At 39.6% G+C, this 20,251-nt stretch overlaps 1 long non-coding RNA gene across 1 annotated transcript; it reads right to left on the bottom strand.

Annotated features, from left to right (window-relative positions):
- Positions 1 to 584: 584 nt before the first annotated feature.
- On the bottom strand, positions 585 to 19,605 carry LOC148216852 (uncharacterized). The gene is made up of 4 exons (XR_015794659.1): positions 18,897 to 19,605; positions 17,005 to 17,081; positions 4,627 to 4,829; positions 585 to 3,146 (listed from the first exon to the last, which is right to left on the bottom strand). It is a non-coding gene; the product is annotated as an uncharacterized LOC148216852 (long non-coding RNA).
- Positions 19,606 to 20,251: the final 646 nt, after the last annotated feature.

Here is a 20,251-nt window from a genome sequence, read left to right as displayed (position 1 = left end):
TTTGGATATTCTTCTGATATTCAAAAATGGAATGAGTGGAGGGCACAATAGCTGAAAAGAAGACAAGTGTGTTCTTTGCATCCAAATCAATATTCAAAGCTAGACCCACATAGAATATTTTTTGGAAATCTACTTTTGAAACACTGAAAGTAGGCTTCAAAAGTTCCCTCTTTTGAGAGTGCATTGTCAAAGCACAATATAAGGATTCTGCTAAAGTAATCAGTAGCTGAAATACCCAGTGAAATCTATGAAAAAAAGTAGATTCTGCAGATGCTCAGACTAAGCTTATTATGGAATGTCATGAATAAATTAATGAAAACAGAAAGCTACATTTGTCACAATAATTGAACAAAACATTTAGCAGTATATTATTCATGATGCTTTATTGCTTTGGCCATTTGGGTTTTTGCCGTTTTCAACTGCTAACCTCAATTAGATCAAGATCAACTAATTTCTTAGGACCTGATCTAATACTCAGTGAAGTTAATAGGAACACAATCATATTAAACAGCTAATTCAATAAGTAAAATATTATAAAAGCAGATAGCAAAAGAAAAATGTAAGAGAGCCTCAGTTAGGAAACGAGGAACCTGTGATTCTGCAGGTTAACAAACTGCAGCTTCCAGCAGCCCCTGCTGCCATGACCAACACTGAAAAAGGATGGGAGTTGTAATTAAGCAATATTTCACATCACTTAGTTAAATACTGGGAAAACATTAATTACTGAAAGATAATTCTGTTTATTTGTTACGCTCACATATCACAACAGAGTATAACAAAACTGTAGACAAAACTACAAAGTAAGATTTTTATTCTAGGAGTATTTCTTTTCAATTTTGTTATCTATATACCGCTAAAACTTTCATGTCTGTAACCTTCAACTTGGCAAAATGGTGCATCATAGAGCAACAATTTTTGAACCAAGATACCTCAAATGGGCTAGCTTATAGAATGCACCCAAAATCCAGGACCCATGACTCCTGTAGGATTGAAATTTGAGATATTTGTGGCTGCTTCAGCATTACTATGCTGCTGCACCACCATGGTCAGCCTAGATCACATGATTGACATGGTTGTATTCCTGACCTCTTTCCGGTCTCCCTCTGTCTCCTGCACCCAGTTGGCTGGTGGCAAGGAAATGAGGCAGAAATTTGAAATCTCTTAATGGCTGTGGGCATCGAGAGAAGGATGAGGGAGCGACTTGGATGCCTACTGGTGAGGTAGAGCTGGCTGTGGGGCACCAGTGTTCAACAGGTGAGCCCTCTTTCTCCATTGAGGGGGATCTTTGGGGACATGCCAGAATGGGGAGTGGGGGTGTAGTTTTCCTCATGGTCCATGGCTCCTTTTGTTCCACTTCCCCCAGCAAAGTTTTTGAGACTCCCATAACATATTCCTGATTTTTATTTTGGGTGCAATCCTTCCCAAAACCCATTTCAAAATGTTATCTCCCAGTGCAGATACTACTATTATGCCCTTTTACAAAAGTACAATCCTCAACTACAGTATTTGCCCACTCCTCTATTTACCTGAACTAGCCTTAATTTCTGTTCCCTTTTAAATGCTAGATCTCAAATCAGGTTTCCTGAGCAAACAGTAGCACGCCCAGATAATAAATTATATTTATTTAAGCTTCATGATACGCCTTTTTTCTTGAGAAAAAAGTAGCAGTTTTTTCTTCTCCTTTGCCTTCTGTTCTTCTCCTTTTTCATTCACACACAAATATAAACCTTTCAGTTGTTTTCTCCAATTTTCATATCCTTATGTATACTTACATTCCTCCCACATTAGCAATAACCAAGGTTTATGTCCTACAGTTTTATTGTGGATAGCTCCAGTCCAAGCTTTTCCACTGACATTTGCAATACTGTACTATTGTATAATTTCATATAGAGAGTTTTTAGTGTCAAGATACATTGATTCTAGAGAAAAATAAATCATGGGTAAAGCTCATGCTAGCAATTTCAACTGAGGTTGATAATGTCTCCTGCCTGACACTCTTGAAAGCAATCCCAGTGTCTTGAAAACCACATTGAACTAGATGGATTATTGGCTGAACTCTATAAAGGCAGCTTCCTGTGTACCTGAAAATGGGTTGACTGGAGCAGAGGTCTTGGAATGATCCTCATAAAGTCAAATAGTAGACAAAGTTTAAATGGTTTGTTTCACGTGGCACAATCCATTTGAAGAAGTGGTATGCATGGTATCTTCAATGTGTCTGGATACATAAAACACCCTGCATTTGTAATTCAGTGAAGAGTAAAGAAAATTCTCAGGTGAACCAGCCTCCAATATGAATATGTCCTAGCACACACACACTAAAAATAAATGAGAAATGAAACAACCTACTAATCAGTATTCATCTTTTACATAGTAGCTTCAAATGCCTTCTAACTTTCACAGCTAGAAAATGGTTTGTACTAGGTGCATTCTGTTTCTACTGAAGATGTATAACTGCATTCCACCTGTGTCTAATTGGATGAGGATGATTTCCATTGTATGTTAGCAAAAAAAGTATAATTCTTTTTATATCTTTTTAAATAGTGAATGGTTCAAAGGTCTTTTTGGGTTTCAGACAGTTTTAGGAAAGTTTTAAATGTATGATCAGTGCTAACAAGAATAACTAATTAGAAGAGAAGTAGTAAAAAATGCAATTAACAACAATAATAAAATAAATGCATAATTGCATAGTGTCCCAAATGCATTATTCCAAGCAATTTCCTGTTTGGCATCTTGCAATAAAATCCTGGAATGCAAGTTTGGGCAATTACAGGACTAGAAAAATTCTCCCTATTTCCCTTAGGTTTTCATTTCTGTTCAGCATAGTCCTCCATAGTCAAGTACTGATACTTCATTGATATCTCTGCAGCTGGCTGAGTAAAGCTTTTGTCATCCTCTCTCCTCTTTGTCCTCCTTCTGCTTCTTAGCTGTTTAGATAAGCAAGATGCTGTCAACTGCAGGTTGAGAGAAGGCTACCTTGGAACTTGTCAGTACCATTTTTCATTCTTCCAATAAAATTATGTACAGAGTGTCACTTAGAAATAATATCAGCATAATCCCATTTCCAAATGAGCAGACTACTTGTCAATTAAATATCTTGATTCAAGAAACAGGGAATCATCCTCAAGGCTTTATATGACACAGTGAATCTGAGGGGGAAAGATGATTATTGCAGAACGCCATGATTTTAAGTGTTAACAATAATGCAATGCCTTGCAATAAGATACAGAATGTTCTGAACTTTGAATATGAAGTCAGATTTTTCTCTGACTAAAAAGGAATGCCACTATGCTAAAAGAACACTATGCTCTTGTTTTTCATAAATAGTAAGTGTACAAATCTATTTCAAAGGTTAATTTAAAATATATACTTATTTTAGGCACTGCTTCAGAGATAATGGTGCTACCACTAAAGAGGCCAACCTGCGATCAGCCCCCTTAAACTGAGATTTATGCTGAGGCCATCATCAAGTTACAGACTTATGGCTTTAATGGTCCAAATCAGCATTTTAAATCTATCCCAATATGAATGGGCAACTGATATGCACCAGATATAATAGGTTTGGAATAACAATTCCTCAGAAAAAATACAGTTTCTGCCATCGTAACTCAAAACATTGAACTATATCCTTATATAAAACTACTGATCTTGTTTTCATAAAATCCCGCTTCAATTTTTTTACATAATGCCTTTCATTCTATCCCCTCATTTCTAGTGCAACTAAGCAATCATAAGCCTAAGCATTTCCAATTAAAACAATAAAACATTCTTTACTTGTTTACCAATATAACTATCATTTCATCGCTTTGATCTGCTGTTTCCCCTGTATTGAATGTAAGACTAGAAATTCTCTGGGCCAGAGTTTTCTCATCTTGCACTCGATAAAGCAACATGCACATGGATGTTTCTATGTGGAGTTATGACTAAATTGTTGTACTAAACACAGTAGAAGTGAACTCCTTGTTGTTGCTTGTGCAATTTCTTTATAAAATAGGCTTCTGGGTGAAGGATTTTCTCTTAGGAGTTAAAACAGGTTATATTTAGGATAAGAAACAGTTGATATGTTACAAACACTGCAGTCTGAGACCCAGCTAAATTTCCTGTGATTCAGATTTCATTTTTATGGGTGTGATAATGATATTCATTGGATAGTGCCTGCTTATCATGGCAATTTTTGTGATGCAGAAAATCTACATCCAGCATATCATCCTGTTGTTTCCTATATATGACACAGATATTGAATTTGGTGTGATGAATAAGATGTTTTCAAATGACTCTACTAAAATGTTAATATATATTTTAAAATGTGGGAATTATCATAATTTTTTCTTTAAACATTTATAGATATGCATATAATCCAAGTTATAAATATTTAATACAAATGTAATTGGAATAACTGATTCCACTTATTGACAAAAAAAAGTATATCTGGCTTTCCATATGCAGAAGTATGTTCTAAAATTGTGTATGGTACAAATCACATTCTTGTTCTGTGTGTATACATGCACACACACAAACACACACATATATATTTGTGTATCCAAAGTAAATTGTGTTGTTCAAATAAGTTAAACTGATTTTCTACAATAAACCTAATCTGCATTCCTCTGTGAAAGGAGGATTCTTTACCTTTAATGTTGCAGTAAATTGCACCTGAAATTGCCATCTCCTGTGTATCATTCAACTAGTTTATCTCTTCAGCACATTCCAATTCTCCAAAATAAGATCTGTATTCAAGGCAGTTGTACCCACAGTCTCATTTCTTTGATAGTCTGATTATACTGCCCGAATGAATAAATCTTCCTCAAATCTTTTAAACATCAAGGCCAGTCCTGTGTTTTAGGAAATGCATGTTAATAATAACAGGAGGGAGGACACAGAAATTACTCAGATGCCTTCTTATCTGAGGGTTCCATCTTTAAATTACAAAAAGCTCTCTAATCATTTATTTATTGAAAAACTTTTTGTAGGTACCTTTCCAAGCTCAAGGGAAGTTATTTACAATACCAATGTTAAAAAGTTAAAACATGACCAAATAGGTAGCAGGGCAAAAAGAAAGGAACCAGTAAGTCTAAGCTAAAAGCCAAACCAAAGAATTATGCCTAATTGATGATTATTATAAATAATATTTTAAAAAGCTTCTGCACTGAGGGAGGTAGATGAAGTCCCACAAGGCCAGGGCCAACATAATAAAGGCACCTAGTTCTCAGAGCACTCATTATTATCAGAGTATATATAAAAAAGTATATATATATGATAGATCTATTGATCCAGAACACACCAACAGATCTATCATATATAGCCAAGCACTATGATCACATTTGTTCTGACCCACTTGACAGACATGGTAAAATGGTAGAATTAAACCAAGCTTCCAGGAGACTGAACTACCACCCAATGAGATCAATAGATAAATGAATAAAGCCAATGAATTCTAAAGGAGGACCTATTAAAAGACAAGCCCCCAAAACAGAACACCACTTGTCAATTATGGTTCACAGCTCAAACCACTCACATGTATTATTAATAACCTACAGCCCATATTAGACAATAACACTGTACTTTCTCAGGTACCAGGTGACACCCAAATTCTTGTAGCGCTTTAACTATGTCCCAATGTTATATTTAAGCAATATGATTCTGCAACACTTCATGGTTTCAAGACATCTGCCAACAAAAATCCAGATGAAAAGACCAAATGAGTTCTCCTGGGAAACTCAGCTCATGTGAATGTTGACACCAGCCCAGTCAGAATCATAATGATGTATATCTACAAAGACCAAACCAATTCTGTGTTTCATACTTCTTCATTTTTTGTTGCTTTGCAAGCAAAATCCCCAAAATATGTATGTATAAAACTAAGGGTCCAGACCCAATCTAATTTTCTTGATAGTGAGGCCAACTTAATAGAAGGGCTATTTCCATGCTGTCCTTCTACAATTTTGCCTTCCTCATAAAGGTTAATCACTACTAGTGGCAACAGTTTCACTGTTTCAACAGATTCACTGTCCTTTGAAATGGACAGAAGAATTTCCTTGGCAATGACATTATCAGTGGTGGGGATTTTCCAGGGAGGAATGGCAAACTAGCACATCTCTGAAAGAGCAGAGACAGCAATTACAGCAAAGACTGAAGAACCAGTGAGTAAACCAGTTCTAAGGAACCTCTCTGGATAAGGAGAGGATGAGAGATTACCCATATGTGCTCCAGATGACTGCTTCTTGCAAGGAGACCACAGGACATCAGTATCCCATGGGTCTAAATGACAGGAGACAAAGGGAAGCCATCACGCTCACAACCACACTGGAGCCTTTTAAAGGACACTGGATTTGCTAACCTCACTTTCTAAGCACTTTCGGAAACTGCCTATTTAACTATCTTAAGGCTATTAGAGATCTTTGGAACAACAAGTCTGAGAAGCCTGGGGAGCTTATCTTCATTCTTGAACAAAAGAAAAATTAATTGTAGGCTTAAAAATTTAAAGAGTTGTAAATAAATGGCAAAAAGCTAAATAAGATTTTGATCCAAGAAAGTTATAAAATTAAGGGAAGAGAAAAAATTGGAATATTAAGACTTTTACTATAAAATTTTGGAAATAATTATATAAATAAATAGCCTTCCATGGGATCTAAATTGTTTTGTCTACCCAAAGTCATAACAGCGATTTGGGACCTTAAGATCTCAGAAGTTGGACACTAGAGGGAACTAAAGATTCCAGGCAGAAAAGGAAAGGGAGAAAAAAAGTGTGATAGCTTGCCTTTTGCTTTTGGTTAGTAATGGAATTTACAAATGATACAAAATGTTATGACATTTGAAATACTCCAGATTTTTAAAGAATGGGATCAGAAATTAGCAGCTACAATGTTAGCAATGATCTCTGCTTCTATGGTTAGACTTTGTCCAAAAAATGTTAATGAAGGAATGACAGATGGGAAACAAATTTTGCCTCATGTAGACATATTAGAATCAGAAATACTGGATAGTAAAAAAAGCATGCACTATAAAACAGAGAAGATAATTAAAGTGGAAATACAAATGACAAGCCAAGAGAATGACCTGGATAAGTACCTTTTACTGGATATACAAAAGAAGTTGGTTAAAGCTTTGAAGATTAAAGTGGAAATACAGATGATAAACCAAGAAAATGACCTAGATAAGGGCTTTGTATTGGATTTACAAAAGAAGTTTGCTATAGTCTCGAAGAAGACTTTGGGATAGGCAAAAGAAAAATTGAGGAGAGATGAAATCCTACAATAGCTGAATGAATTAAAGATCAAGATTGTTAGAGGTAAGAAGAAGGGATATAAAGTTGGTTTGTTTGACCAAGGTTAAAATAAAACATGTTTCTATAAAGCTCTGGGAATCCTTTACAGACATTTTGCTGACACCAGGACTGAAAAGTTGATGATTCATGAATTCACATATAGATAGGGATAAGTTATGGGAAGATAAAATTGTTTGTAACCTTGTAGGGGGTGAAGGGTTATTAAGTTTGTTTATACTTGTGATAAAGATCAGAAGTCACTTGAAATATTTCTTTTATCTTAATTTCTTTTTCTTTTTTTTTCCTTTTTCTTTCTTTCTTTCTTTCTTTCTTTCTTTCTTTCTTTCTTTCTTTCTTTTTCTTTTTGAGTTTGCTTTGATTTGCTTTTACTATTGTAATTAAAGTTCTCAATAAAAGATATGTATAAAAAAGAAATTATCAGAGGTGGAACTCCTTTGAACCACATAACATAGTCAGGATATTACTCTGCCAATTAATATTTTTATGACTGTTTACTTAATACCAAAACTACCTGAAATTATTCTTTTCTGATAATAGTCCTGACATATTCCTGCAACATATGAATATACTTTGTGTGTTTAAATATCATTATTTATAGACTCTTGGGCAAATAACTGTTCTGGTGGTAGACAAATGATCTGATCAACTCTTGAAACTTCCTGATGGACCCACCCTTGCATCTTTCATGGACCCATCTTTATTTCTCTTTATGTTCCAAAACAGTGGAAGCTTGATAAATTATATAGAATTGCTTTGAGCATATGAGGTAAAATTAATGAGTTTAATTCAAAGTTGATTTACATTTTGAGAGGTATTCCTGTATTAATTCCTTTAGGTTATTTCAGATGAATTTACAGAATATTGAACAAATATCTCTGGCAAGGGTATACTTAAAGATTTTCATTGCACAAGCTGTAATTGCCTTTTGGGAAACATTTATTCAACTCTCCATACTTTCAGGCTACCTATCCTAGCTCTGACAATTAGTTGAAAGAAGGAATTTCAGAATTTACTTACTTTCTGGACTCTTTTTCAAGTTATTATTAGATACACTGAAATCCAAGACACTGCTTGGTGTCCTCTTTACATAGTACTTTAAGCTAAAAGATATATATGAAAAGTATCAATCACAAATAAAATGTTGACCCTTTTATCCATTTTAGGAGTGAACTAAGTTTCTAATAACATTAATCTGGATCAAGTCATGACTCAAAAAGCTATTTCAAAAACTTTTGCAGAATTTAAAAAAAAAAAGCTAGTTTGACTTACCTCAAAGTGTTTCTTGATAATGTATTCTATTCAGGTATTTCTTGTTTGATCCACATGTTATTGCAACTTCTGAACTTCCACAGTAGTGAGAGGTTTTGGAAGAATTAAAATATTGCTCCTAAACCAGTAAACCTCTTTTTAATAGGAAGTTAAAGGAAGTTGACCATTTACTGTATATGACCTTTGAAAGTCCTCACCTGCTACATCAGTGCAGAATTATTTTAAATAGCACAGCATTAGGGTCCTACGATCTTAAAATGAGATGAATATTTTTTAAAAAAATGCTTTTCTTATATTGGATACATTGCAGAATTTTTCATAAGGTGCTGTTGCAACTGTTTTACTTCTGAAGATGGAATTCAGAATTTGTAACATTTAACTCATATGTTTGAATTTGAAAAAATATTGCCACATTTTGGACTACATTGGTATTTATTTATTTATTTATTTATTTAATTTATTTTATTCATTAAATTTTTATGGTTGCCCATCTCACATGAAGTGAATCTGGGCGGCATACAATAAAACCAGCAATTAAAATATTGTACAAACCCAGTTAAAACAACAGGTAAAACAAGATCATGAGAAGGAAGGTATTACATATAATGCAGCCAGTGCATAGGTTCTCTATTACCAGGCTTGCTTAAAAAAACCATAATGTGAGGGCGTTCTGGAAGGTCACAAGGTGGGCTAACCTCACCATGGAAGGGATGGTGTTCCAGAGGGCGGTTGCTATGGAAGAAAAGGCTTGTCTCCTAGGTCCTGTCAGATGGAACTCCTTAGCAAACAAGACCTACAACATGCCTCTCCTGCCAGACCTGATGGAACGGATAGATGTCATCAGGAAGAAGTGGTCCCTCAGATAACCTGGCCCCATGCCATTTGGGTTTAAAGGTCAAAACCAGCATCTTGAGTTGGGCCTGGAAGCAAACTGGTAACCAATGCAGCTCACAGAGCAGAGGTGTAACATGTGTCCTTTTAGGGATACACATAACTGCCCATGCCACTGCATTTTGCACCATCATTATTGTGATTCTGAATCTATTAGTATGTGTTAAAGATGCATACAGTATGTTCTTCTTGGCTATGTCCCAAATATTTCAAATGTATCAAGATATGAAGAACTGGGGACTGTCTAAAAGGGCTGTCTAAAAAAAATTATTTATACAACACTGAAAAAAGGAATCTATGCCTGATTTGCAGATATTTGCCATTGTATATTTCTTGTTAACATTTGAAGGGGTGTGTATGTTCCAACTGTGGGCCAAGAAATAAGAGTTTTGAGCAATTTGACAGCATTTTTTCTGCTCATAAAATAATTTGCCAGGGCATTTTAAAAAATAAATACATCCTTTTCCTTGATAATGATAATATTGAAGTTACAATATATTGTTCGTGCTGTTGTAAATATTGTTTTTTCTGTTTTTAATTAATATGATACAATAACATAAATTTTATAAAAGAAAAACAGTGGAGGCTTTGTGTAGCCTGGAAACATCTGCTTTGCATCATTTTTACCTACAACATCTCTCTGAGGATCTTCCTTCCATGTCTCTCTCAGAAGTCATTGGATAAGAAAAAAAGCTCCTTCTTTGTGTCATCTGTCAACTTTCTTCATTCCTGGTCTTTTGATTCAATCTCCTTCTTTTTTTTTCTGTAGCTCCATTTGCATATCTTTGGTTCACTAATGTTCTCTGCTCCTTAACTGCCTTTTATTCTATAACTAAGGGGTTATTGACTGAGTTCACACATCCCAATAGGCCATAATATTGATTTCTTTGCTTTAACTTAGCATACGGTATGTAAAAGAAAATAAGGGTTAATATGATGTGTGAACTCAGCTGCTGACTATTACTGACTTGTTTGGGGTAAAGAGTTAGATCCCACCTAGGTACCCCAAACAATGTTTGGGATAAAGAATTATTTTGCCCTATCTTCTATTTACCAATCTCAGTTTGAACTAAGTAGCAACTAAATTCTTCAGCTGCCATCCCACTCCACATGTTCCAATTGTTGGCCTTATTGGAAAGTACATTTTCATGTGTTACTTTCAAAGTGTAGAATAACTTCCTTTCAAGGCTAATTTTCCCCCACTTCTAAATTTTGAAAAAAGACAGGCACTTTTTTTCAACAGCTTTTAAAATTATTTTTCAGAATGTATTGTTGTAACACTTCCCAGAGGATTTAATGCTGGGGCTTCTGTTTTTGTAGTGTATTTTTGAAATTGTTCTTGCCTTAGTGGCTTTTTAACAGAAAGTGTCTTAAAAACATTTCAGTGAATCAACCTGAAGTTCCTGAATGACTCATGAGGTGCTCTTTATTTGGCAATCCTGCTAGTTTCTGAGCCACTAAGTATGTTCCCTGAAGCAACAGGCCCAGGAAGGCAGCAGAGAAATAATTAAGCAAATAATTAAATAAACATGTGCAGAATTATGCTGCAAGGCTGGAACTCTACGCTGTTGCACACCTGCTTAGCATGAAGGCTTCTTGATCTTAGTGAACATATTTCAGAGTAAAGCTATACAAAATCAAAATGTAAAATTTGTACAAGAACTTCTACATAGCTCTGTAATTTTGTCTAGGGTGCAGAAATTCTTTCTTCTCACTTAATGCTATTTCAGAATGCATTGCCAAGCAAAGCAACATTATTTCTATCTCTTTTGAGCAGACAATTATTGTATTTAAGCCTATCCTGGTTCTGCAGCCATATTCAAGAAATGGAGATATATGATTTAGTCTTTACATCCAAGTGTATAAACAGTGAACCTCTGATGGATATCTTAGTGGGCTGTTAATATAATTCAGCATAAACTTTCATTTACATTGTCTGCAAGATAATTGTTTTGCTTTCTTGTGTATCTTAGGGTTGCCACTGTAAAAATGGTTTTCACAGCATGCCCATATACATTTTAATGATTACACAGAGAATGAAAAGTAAGCAGCAAACCATGTACAATAACAAATATAGCAGTATTTCTTTTGCTTCCACCTAGGGTTTAAAACCATTTAGGAATTAAGATTTCTCACAGAAGATGAATGAATGCTTCATCATCCTTTGACAGATAATCAATCATTTAACTTTTTTGTTAATTTTTTGTTGTTTTATTTTTGGAGTTTAAGTGTATTGCCTTAAAATTAATAGTTATATTAAAAGAATGAAACACTTTTATGAGTATTGAGCAGCCATAGATAAAAACAGAATTGTATTTACTGGAAAATGTAAAAAAAAAAATTAAAAATTATAATTGGCTGTATCTAAGAAAGCATTTCTCCATGCACAAAGTGAGGCTTCTGATTTTGGCTATAACTTCTCTACATCACTCAGAAACTGATCCTGGAGGTCAGTAAATATTCTAAAATCATATGGAATAGGCATAGAGGACTGTGGTATACAGAGGTATTTGCCAAACTATGGTACTTCGTCTGAGTAAAAACACTATTCTAAAAAAGTAATATAATTCTTGTTGAAATGCAAATGTGAAAGTAAATACCACATTTTAGTACTATCTAGATTTTCATTTAGTTAGAACTGGAGTCAAGCATGTGCCTTTTAACAGGGTGGGTTAGGTTCATTCCCCACAATCTCCTGTTATAATTTAGACAAATTCCTATCTGGAATATTGGGGACTGCCATCAATCATAGTCAACAGTGTTAGGCAATGGTCTGATACATATTTTTAAACCCTCAGTAATAAATGGAGTGAGGGACTAGTGATTTATCCAGCGGTCTTCCATCAGACTTCAAAAGTCCTATATATAGCCAGCCCATGATGTTTTGCTGTGTCAAGTAGATTAACAAGAGGTACATCCTACAGTATGTTATTTTAATGTATGAGGCAGGAAAACCTATCTGATTCTTTCTTATATATGCATAATAATATTGCTAATAGTTCAAAAAAATATTTGGAATTATATAAGAGTTTATTAAGAGTTAGGTCCTTTCATAATACCCAGTGTCACTTATCTGAGGCAGCTACCTAATTCTACATGGTAGTACACCCAGTCCTCGTTATTGTCTTTATTTATTTATTTATTTATTACATTTTTCAACTGCCCATCTCCCCCCAATGGGGGAACTCTGGGCGATTCACAACAAACATTAAAAACATAAAATATATAAATACATAAAACCTTAATTAAAAACATTACTAAAAAGGAGAAAGAGAGTCCAAGAGGATGAAAAAATCTGAGGCTGAAGCCAGAAGGCCTCTATGGGGCTAGCCATCCCCATGCTTGAGGTATTCCCACCCCACCCCACCTCAGGCCAGGTGGCAGAACCAGGTCTTCAAAGCCTTACGGAAGGCCAGGAGTGTGGGGGCCAATTGCACCTCCGGGGGCAGAATGTTCCAAAGAGCAGGGGCTTACGCAGAGAAGGCCCACTTTCTGGACCCCGCCAGTCGAAGTTCTTTCACCGAGGGGGTCCGAAGCATGCCCTCTCTGTGTAATCGGATGGGATGGGTTGAAGTCATTGGGGAAAGGCGGTCCCTTAGATAACCTGGTCCCATGCCACGGCTGCATTCTGGACCAGCTGTAGCTTCCGGATACTCTTCAAGGGTAGCCCCATGTAGAGCGCATTGCAGTAGTCTATCTGGGAGATAACAAGGGCATGAGTGACTGTTTGAAGGGCATCCTGATCCAGGAAAGGGCGTAACTGATGCACAACCCAAAGTTGTGCAAAGGCCCTCCTTGCCACGGCTGCCACCTGCTCTTCAAGCAGGAGCCGTGAGTCTAGGAGGACCCCCAGATTACGCACTGGGTCTGTCTGGGGCAGTGCCACCCCATCCAGCACCAAGGATGCCAAATCCTGGATACAGAGGAGCCATTAACCCACAGCCACTCCATCTTACCAGGGTTCAGCCGAAGCCTGTTGTTCCCCATCCAGACCCTTACAGCCTCCAGGCACCATGAAAGGGTGGCCATGGCATCACTTACTTCACCAGGGATGGAGATGTATAGCTGTGTATCATCAGCATACTGATGATACCTCATCCCATAATGACGGATGTTCTTGCCCAGAGGTTTCATGTAGATGTTGAAAAGGAGCAGAGAGAGAACTGAACCCTGCAGCACCCCACAAAGGAGGGGCCGAGGATGGGACCTCTCGCTCCCTATCACCACCGATTAGGATCAGCCCTGGAGAAAGGAGGCGAACCAGCACAACACCGTGCCACCCACCCCCAATTCCCTGAGCCGTCCCAACAGGATACTGTGGTCGATGGTATCGAAAGCCGCTGAGAGATCAAGGAGAGCAAGGATGGTCACACTCCCACCATCCCGCTTCCGCCAGAGGTCATCCATAAGTGCGACCAATGCCGTTTCCATTCCATATCCAGGCCTGAAACCTGACTGGAAGGGATCCAGATAATCCATTTCCTCCAGAACTCTTTGGAGCTGTGATGCCACTACTATCTCAACCACCTTCCCCAAAAAGGGGATGTGGGAGACTGGACGAAAATTGTCCAGCACAGAAGGATCCAGGAAGGGTTTCTTGAGGAGGGAGTGCACCAATGCCTCCTTAAAAGCAGCTGAAAACACTCCCTCCTGCAAGGATGTAGTAACCATCGACTGGATCCAACCACATCTCACCTCCCAAGCTGCTTTCAGCAGCCAGGAGGGGCATGGGTCAAGATGGCAAGTGGTGGCCTTCACAGTCCCCAGGATCCTGTCCACTTCCTCAGGAGCAACAGGATCAAACCATTCCCAGATAACTGGGTAAGAAGAGTCCTCTGGTATCTCCCCAGACCCTGCCCCACGCTTGGAGTCTAACTTGGAACAAATCCGAGCGACTTTGTCCTGCAGATGCTCTGAAAATTCCTCTGCACGGCCCTGCAAATGAACCCCCACATCCCCCTTACCAAGGAGGGACCTAGTGATCCTAAACAGGGCCTCCAGGTGGCATTCTGCGGACGCAATAAGGGCGGAGAAGTAGAGGCGCTTCGCCGCTCTTATTGCCACAAGGTAGGCCTTGGTAGCGGCTCTAACCTATGTTTGGTCAGATTCGGTCTTTGTTTTCCTCCAGTGCACTCTAGACATCTCTTAACCTTCTTCACCACCCTCAACTCCTCTGTGAACCACGGGGAGTGTCGGGGCCGATGTGGCAAGAGAGGTCGCATAGGCGTGATCCTGTCCAAGGCCCCGGTCACCTCCCTATTCCAGGCAGCAGCCAAGGCCTCTGCTGGACCATGCAGCAGATCTGTGGGAATATCCCCCAGCTCCATTTGAAACCCTGACGGGTCCATAAGGTGCTGGGGATGGACCAATCGCATGGGTCTGGCCTCCTTGTAGAGGGGGTGGTATAGGAGAAACTCAGGGTCACCAGGACGTGATCTGACCATGACAACGGGGAAAGCTGTACATCTCCCCTCAGATCACTTTGCCATTGCTCTGACAAGAAAACCAAATCCGGCATGTGGCCACTGTCTTGGGTTGGATCCTGCACAATTTGAGACAGGTACATGGCTGCCATGGTAGCCATGAACTCCCGAGCTGCCTCCAAGGACCGCCCCAGGGATGGTAGGTTGAAGTCCCCCAGAACCATAAGCCTGGGGAATTCCACTGCCAGCCCCGAGATGGCCTCCAGCAGCTCAGGCAGGGAGGCTGTCATGCAGCAGTGAGGCTGGTACAGTAGCAGAACTCCCAAATGTTCATGGGCGCCCAACCTAATAAACAGTGTCTCACAGCCAGAAACTTGTGCAGCAATGCCCCTGAAGGCCACTAGAGATTGCCAGGTCTGCCCCCTCCTCGGTGATCAAGTCACATATGAGTGGGGCCTTGTTGTTAACCAACCTGGCATTAAGCAGCAGCAGCCGAAGGCCAGGGCCCCTATGAACTTGCTAACCAGGCTCTGGGAATGAGCCAGGAGGGCCGGAACACGCCACCGGTAACACATACCGGGGGCGTCTTCCCCGAAGATGGCCCACCCTCCAGCTCCCACCATATCATCCCCTACCCATCGCCACCTTGATGGAGTAGCCCACCACATAAACCCCGGGGGTTATAGGCCCAAATGCCTCCACTCCTGAACCTCCGGGGTCCCTAACCTGGGGCAAGGGTCCCTCCTTCCAGCCACTCATCCTCATTGACACCCAAACACTCACAGGTGATGGAGGGTTGCCCCAGCACACAAGCTCGCACTCTCGGCACCACCAGAACCCACCCCCACCAAACCTTACACTCCCACACACACTCTGCCACCCTACATGACCTCTCTCAGTAGTCGGCAGGGTTGACCTCCCATTCACTCCCTCACACCTCCTGTCTCCCACCCAGAAGGTGGATCCTGATCCTAATATCCTCATGCACTCCCCAGACTCCCTCCCAGACTCTCACTCCCAGGAGGGAGTCCCAGACTCACACTGGAGGGACCCCGTGGTTCTCCACTGGCCCTGGGGGAGTAGATGGGGTAGATAGCTTCCGATTTACTGGTCTTAAAACCAAGGGCCGTTGGTTTCTTTTGCTGTCCGGCTGTTCCCCAGTCCAGCTGCTCCTCTGATGCCAAACAATCTTCCTCCACAGCTGGACTCCAAGTCCACTACGGCCTTGACCCCCCCAACCCACCCAGCATCCTTGCACCAGACCACCAAGTTCCCAGGACTCCGTCGCCTGTGGGTTCCCACATCCCTGGAGTTTGCCGCATTGCTCCGGGGCTCACTAAAACACAACATGTGGCCCCAAGGTCATTGGAGCTTGCAGCGCTGCTCCAGGGGCCCCTAGGGCTTGCTGTGCCACATTAGGACCTGCTGGATCTTGGGTTGGATCCACTGCGACTGATTCTTACTGGGCCCTCTAGGCCTGGGATTCAATGTTCCACGCTGGGGTCCATTGCAGTTTGCCGCGCCATACTAGGGCTCGTTGGGGCTTCCCGTGCTGCGCTAGTGCTCACTAGGACTTGCTGGGGCTCGTTGCACCCCCCTGGGGCCTTGGCTCAGACTCGTTGAAGGACGCCGCCCACGCTGCCCACGCCGAGGTCCATGAGGGCTCTCTCTGTTGCGCCGTGCTGCGCCACACCCAGGTGGGCCCAGTTGGCTCGCCGCGCTGCACTGGCACCCCTTGGGGTATGCCACACCACAGACCAGCCAACCTCTCTGCTCCGGGGGCTCGGCACACCATACAGGGACCGCGCCGCACTGGAGCTCGCCCGAGGCTTGTCTGAGGTCACTGCTCTCCACTGTGAGCACCACTCTCTGCTCACACCCTGCCGCTCCGTCCAGGGTTGCGCCCAAGGAAACACACCAAAAGTCTAACCCCCCCCCATCGAGGTCTCCTCCATACCCAGTCCACCCCCTAAAAGATGGTAAGTCCCGGGGGGAGAGGGGAGAGAGGGGTCAAAACTACAAACCCCCTAATGCAGTGGCAATGACCAGCGTTCGCTGGTGGCTGCCATCTTGGACCCTTTTCCTCATTACAATGTTGGCTTATCTGTATCTTCAAATTTCTAGAAGTATGAATTATACCTGAGGGAATTTTGAAAGAGTAGGGTCCAGACTAGGAGATGCAATCCTGCTCCACCTCCCTCGTGTACATTTTCTTCCTGGATGGAGACATAAACCAATTTTTAAGTAGGCACAATGGACATGGGATTCCACCATTTACTTAGTATAACTAAGGCAATGCAATTTTCATGTGGACTACAACAGAGTTAAATTTCTCTTCACCATGCACAATATTTCTGATAAATGTTAATATCACATTTAAAAAATGATGTGATTCCAGCTGATACATTTCATGTCATATCTGGTCTGTCCCTTAATTATAGAAAGATATGAAACATATTTTGAAATCAAACTTTACATAGGCAATATTGAATATATTGGTCCTTTCTTTTGCTTCTACTGAGGAATTAAAATAAGGGATCTCCAATGCCATAAAAGTATTTAATGTAATATGGATATTGCACTTCTCCATTCAAGAGTAAACCCTTATTAGAAGCAACAGCCTTTTAATTTGAACTTGGGAAGCTAATGAGATAACAATCAAAATGGCTACTAATCAGCGTATAATGTAATTCATCTGCCAGTCATGAATAGCAAGTCTAGACATACAGTAATAAACTCAATATTTCCCCCACATTTCCTGTAAAATAATGAAATGATTCTTCTACCATACTTTAAGTCCAACTAACTACTATTCAAGTGTAAATCCTACACTTTTAGTTGCTTCCCAGTGATAGCTCCAGCGCTAAATCAGTCTGACCATATTGGCTTAAACGCACTACAGCAATTGCCCACTGTGTTCTTAGTTGGACCATTTATCAGCAGCTTGATACAGCATCTAACACCACCACCCCCCAAATGTATCATTTATTAATCTGCAATTATCCTAAGGCAATTGCTTGAAGTAATCACATTTTAAATTGGCTACTGCACTGCATGATAAAATGAAATATTCATTGATGCACACTAAAGAACTTTTCTATCAGTAAAAATTATCATGCAACTCATTTTAGCAGGATAATACAAGTAGAGACCATAACTAGACTAGACTAGAAACAAAAGGAATACTAGAACTCAGCCAAAAAATTTTAAAAAGCAACACAAGTTTTTATTCCTTTTAAAAATAAAATCTCATTTGCTTTTACATTTACCTGTTAGCTAAACCACCTTTGTCCTATTTTGCATTTGATTGGAAATACACCATAGCTAATAGGGCTGTGCAGAAATTTGGTTCAGTCTAAATGAAAAAGGGCTTTGAGGGGACAGGAGGACAAACATAGACCCTGTTTTCAACATCTTATTTCAGCTGCACCCTTGCCTAGAATTGTGCAACAATATCCATCTGATCTAGGAGAAAGATGAACCTGTTTTAAGGTAGTTAAAGACAGGTGCAAGGTCTGAACTATCTCCTGCCCCAAAGAACTTTTTTGGTATCGAATTCAAAGCACTGCATAGCCATAATAGCTATGACTGGATTTGTATGTAGAACTGAACATGTGAACAATAATGAGCAGCCCCTCTCCTCTTCAAATCATTCCGGTAGAGTCAGTGATGAGCTGGTCTCCATGAGCTGAGAACAATTATCTGATACTGCACAGTTCCAGCTGTCATGGAAACCTTAAGGTGTACATGTTGCCATGTTTTCCTGTGCCACCAACTGCATTGAACTCATGGAGGTCAGTTCTTCAGAGCATCTGCAGCTGCACACTGGTGTTTGGATGTCCAGTAATATATAGCCTAACAGGATTCTGAAGACATTGCTAAAATGTAACCATCTTTTAAAATTATTTTTAGCCGAATGCACTGGCATATTGTTAATAGTGAGGGACGTGTATCAGTATAGCTCTTACCCAGTGATAAGCAACATGTAGCCTTCTATATGACAATGGAGTACAACTTCCATCCTTACTCACCATTGGTCATGCTGTAACAACTGAAGTGCTCGACACTGTTTATCCATACTTTCATTACAACTGCTCTCTTGCTAATGGATAGAATATGTGCACTTCCTCAAGGAGTTGACATCCACTTTAAGAATGGAATTGTTTCACAAGAGGACATCCTCCTACCTTTTTTAAAAAATATGAATATCACATTTAGCTTGCAAATACAGTATGACTAAAAGCTCAGCCATAAATATCAAATGTTTTAAACATTAGCAGTTTAACAGTGTGATTACAAGGTTCTTTTACTTGACTGCTTCTGTTCAAAATGGCTGTTTCAGAAGCCAAGGTTCTATAAAACCAGACTCTTATTTCACACTCTGTGCATAGTCCTATTCCATATAAATCAAGATCCTTTACAGCAGCCTGCATCTCAAGTGATACGCTTGTATGTAGAGCTGAACATGTGAACAGAATGCAGTAAGAATGGCAGCTCTCTTCATTATGGTGGAGGATAATCTAAATGGAGAAAAGAGATACAGAATAATTTGTAGAGGTTACAGGGAACCTCTCTTCCTTCTCTTTCATGGGAGAAAAAATTTAAATGGGAGAAGAAAGAGAAGATCTGTGATTTTGGAGAATGATCCATTCAACATATACTGAGCAGATTAGGTTGATTCTTTTAAACAACTTGTTCAAAACAAAAACACTCGAGTAAAAGGTTGTTACATACCTTCCATGTTTCCCAGATGAAAAAAGGGTGCTGTTATGCATTTGAGATACTTCTATTCTCATACCAAGAAACCTGTCCCTACTACTGCTAAAAAATCTATTTCTCATTCTTGCCCCTCCTTTCTGTTTGCTGCCTAGAAGAAGGGAAGGGAAACCTAAACAATTTAGTAGACCACTATTACCAAGCACACGTATTAGCAAAAATGCTTGCTTTCACTAAACAGTTAAAGTTAGAGTAGGAAAGGAACTACGGGTTTTGAAAGGGGTGACTGTTACCAAGTCAGTTAACAATGGACATAAAGTGTCTAGAATTCCTTTCTCTTTCTACCCTAAACAGAGTATTAAATGAATAAAATTCAAAGTGTTATCCCATAGGTTTGACTTAGGGCAAAGCATTTTTTGATATTAAGGGAACTTAAATGTTCACACTTTAAAATATTTCCTTTTAAAAAATCCTATAGGCAGAAGTTATGAAAATCAAATATAATTACTCATATTCAAATGTCCACCTTTTCCATAATTTCTTTTCTGCCTAAAGTACTCCAAATGCCTTGGCAACAGCAGTAGCTACAGCAGGCATTTTTAAATGATTGTGCAAATTCCAAACATCAGCACCTTCGTATCTCTGCTTATCTGCATTTTCCAATGCAGGA

This window comes from Python bivittatus, unplaced genomic scaffold (assembly GCF_059951505.1).
Source record: "Python bivittatus isolate LINGU-HERP-01145 unplaced genomic scaffold, Pbiv_v1 ctg000070_np1212, whole genome shotgun sequence".
Classification (NCBI taxonomy): Eukaryota; Metazoa; Chordata; class Lepidosauria; order Squamata; family Pythonidae; genus Python; species Python bivittatus.
The sequence above is the reverse complement of the archived record's forward strand: the minus strand, read 5'-3'. Positions and strand labels throughout refer to the sequence as shown.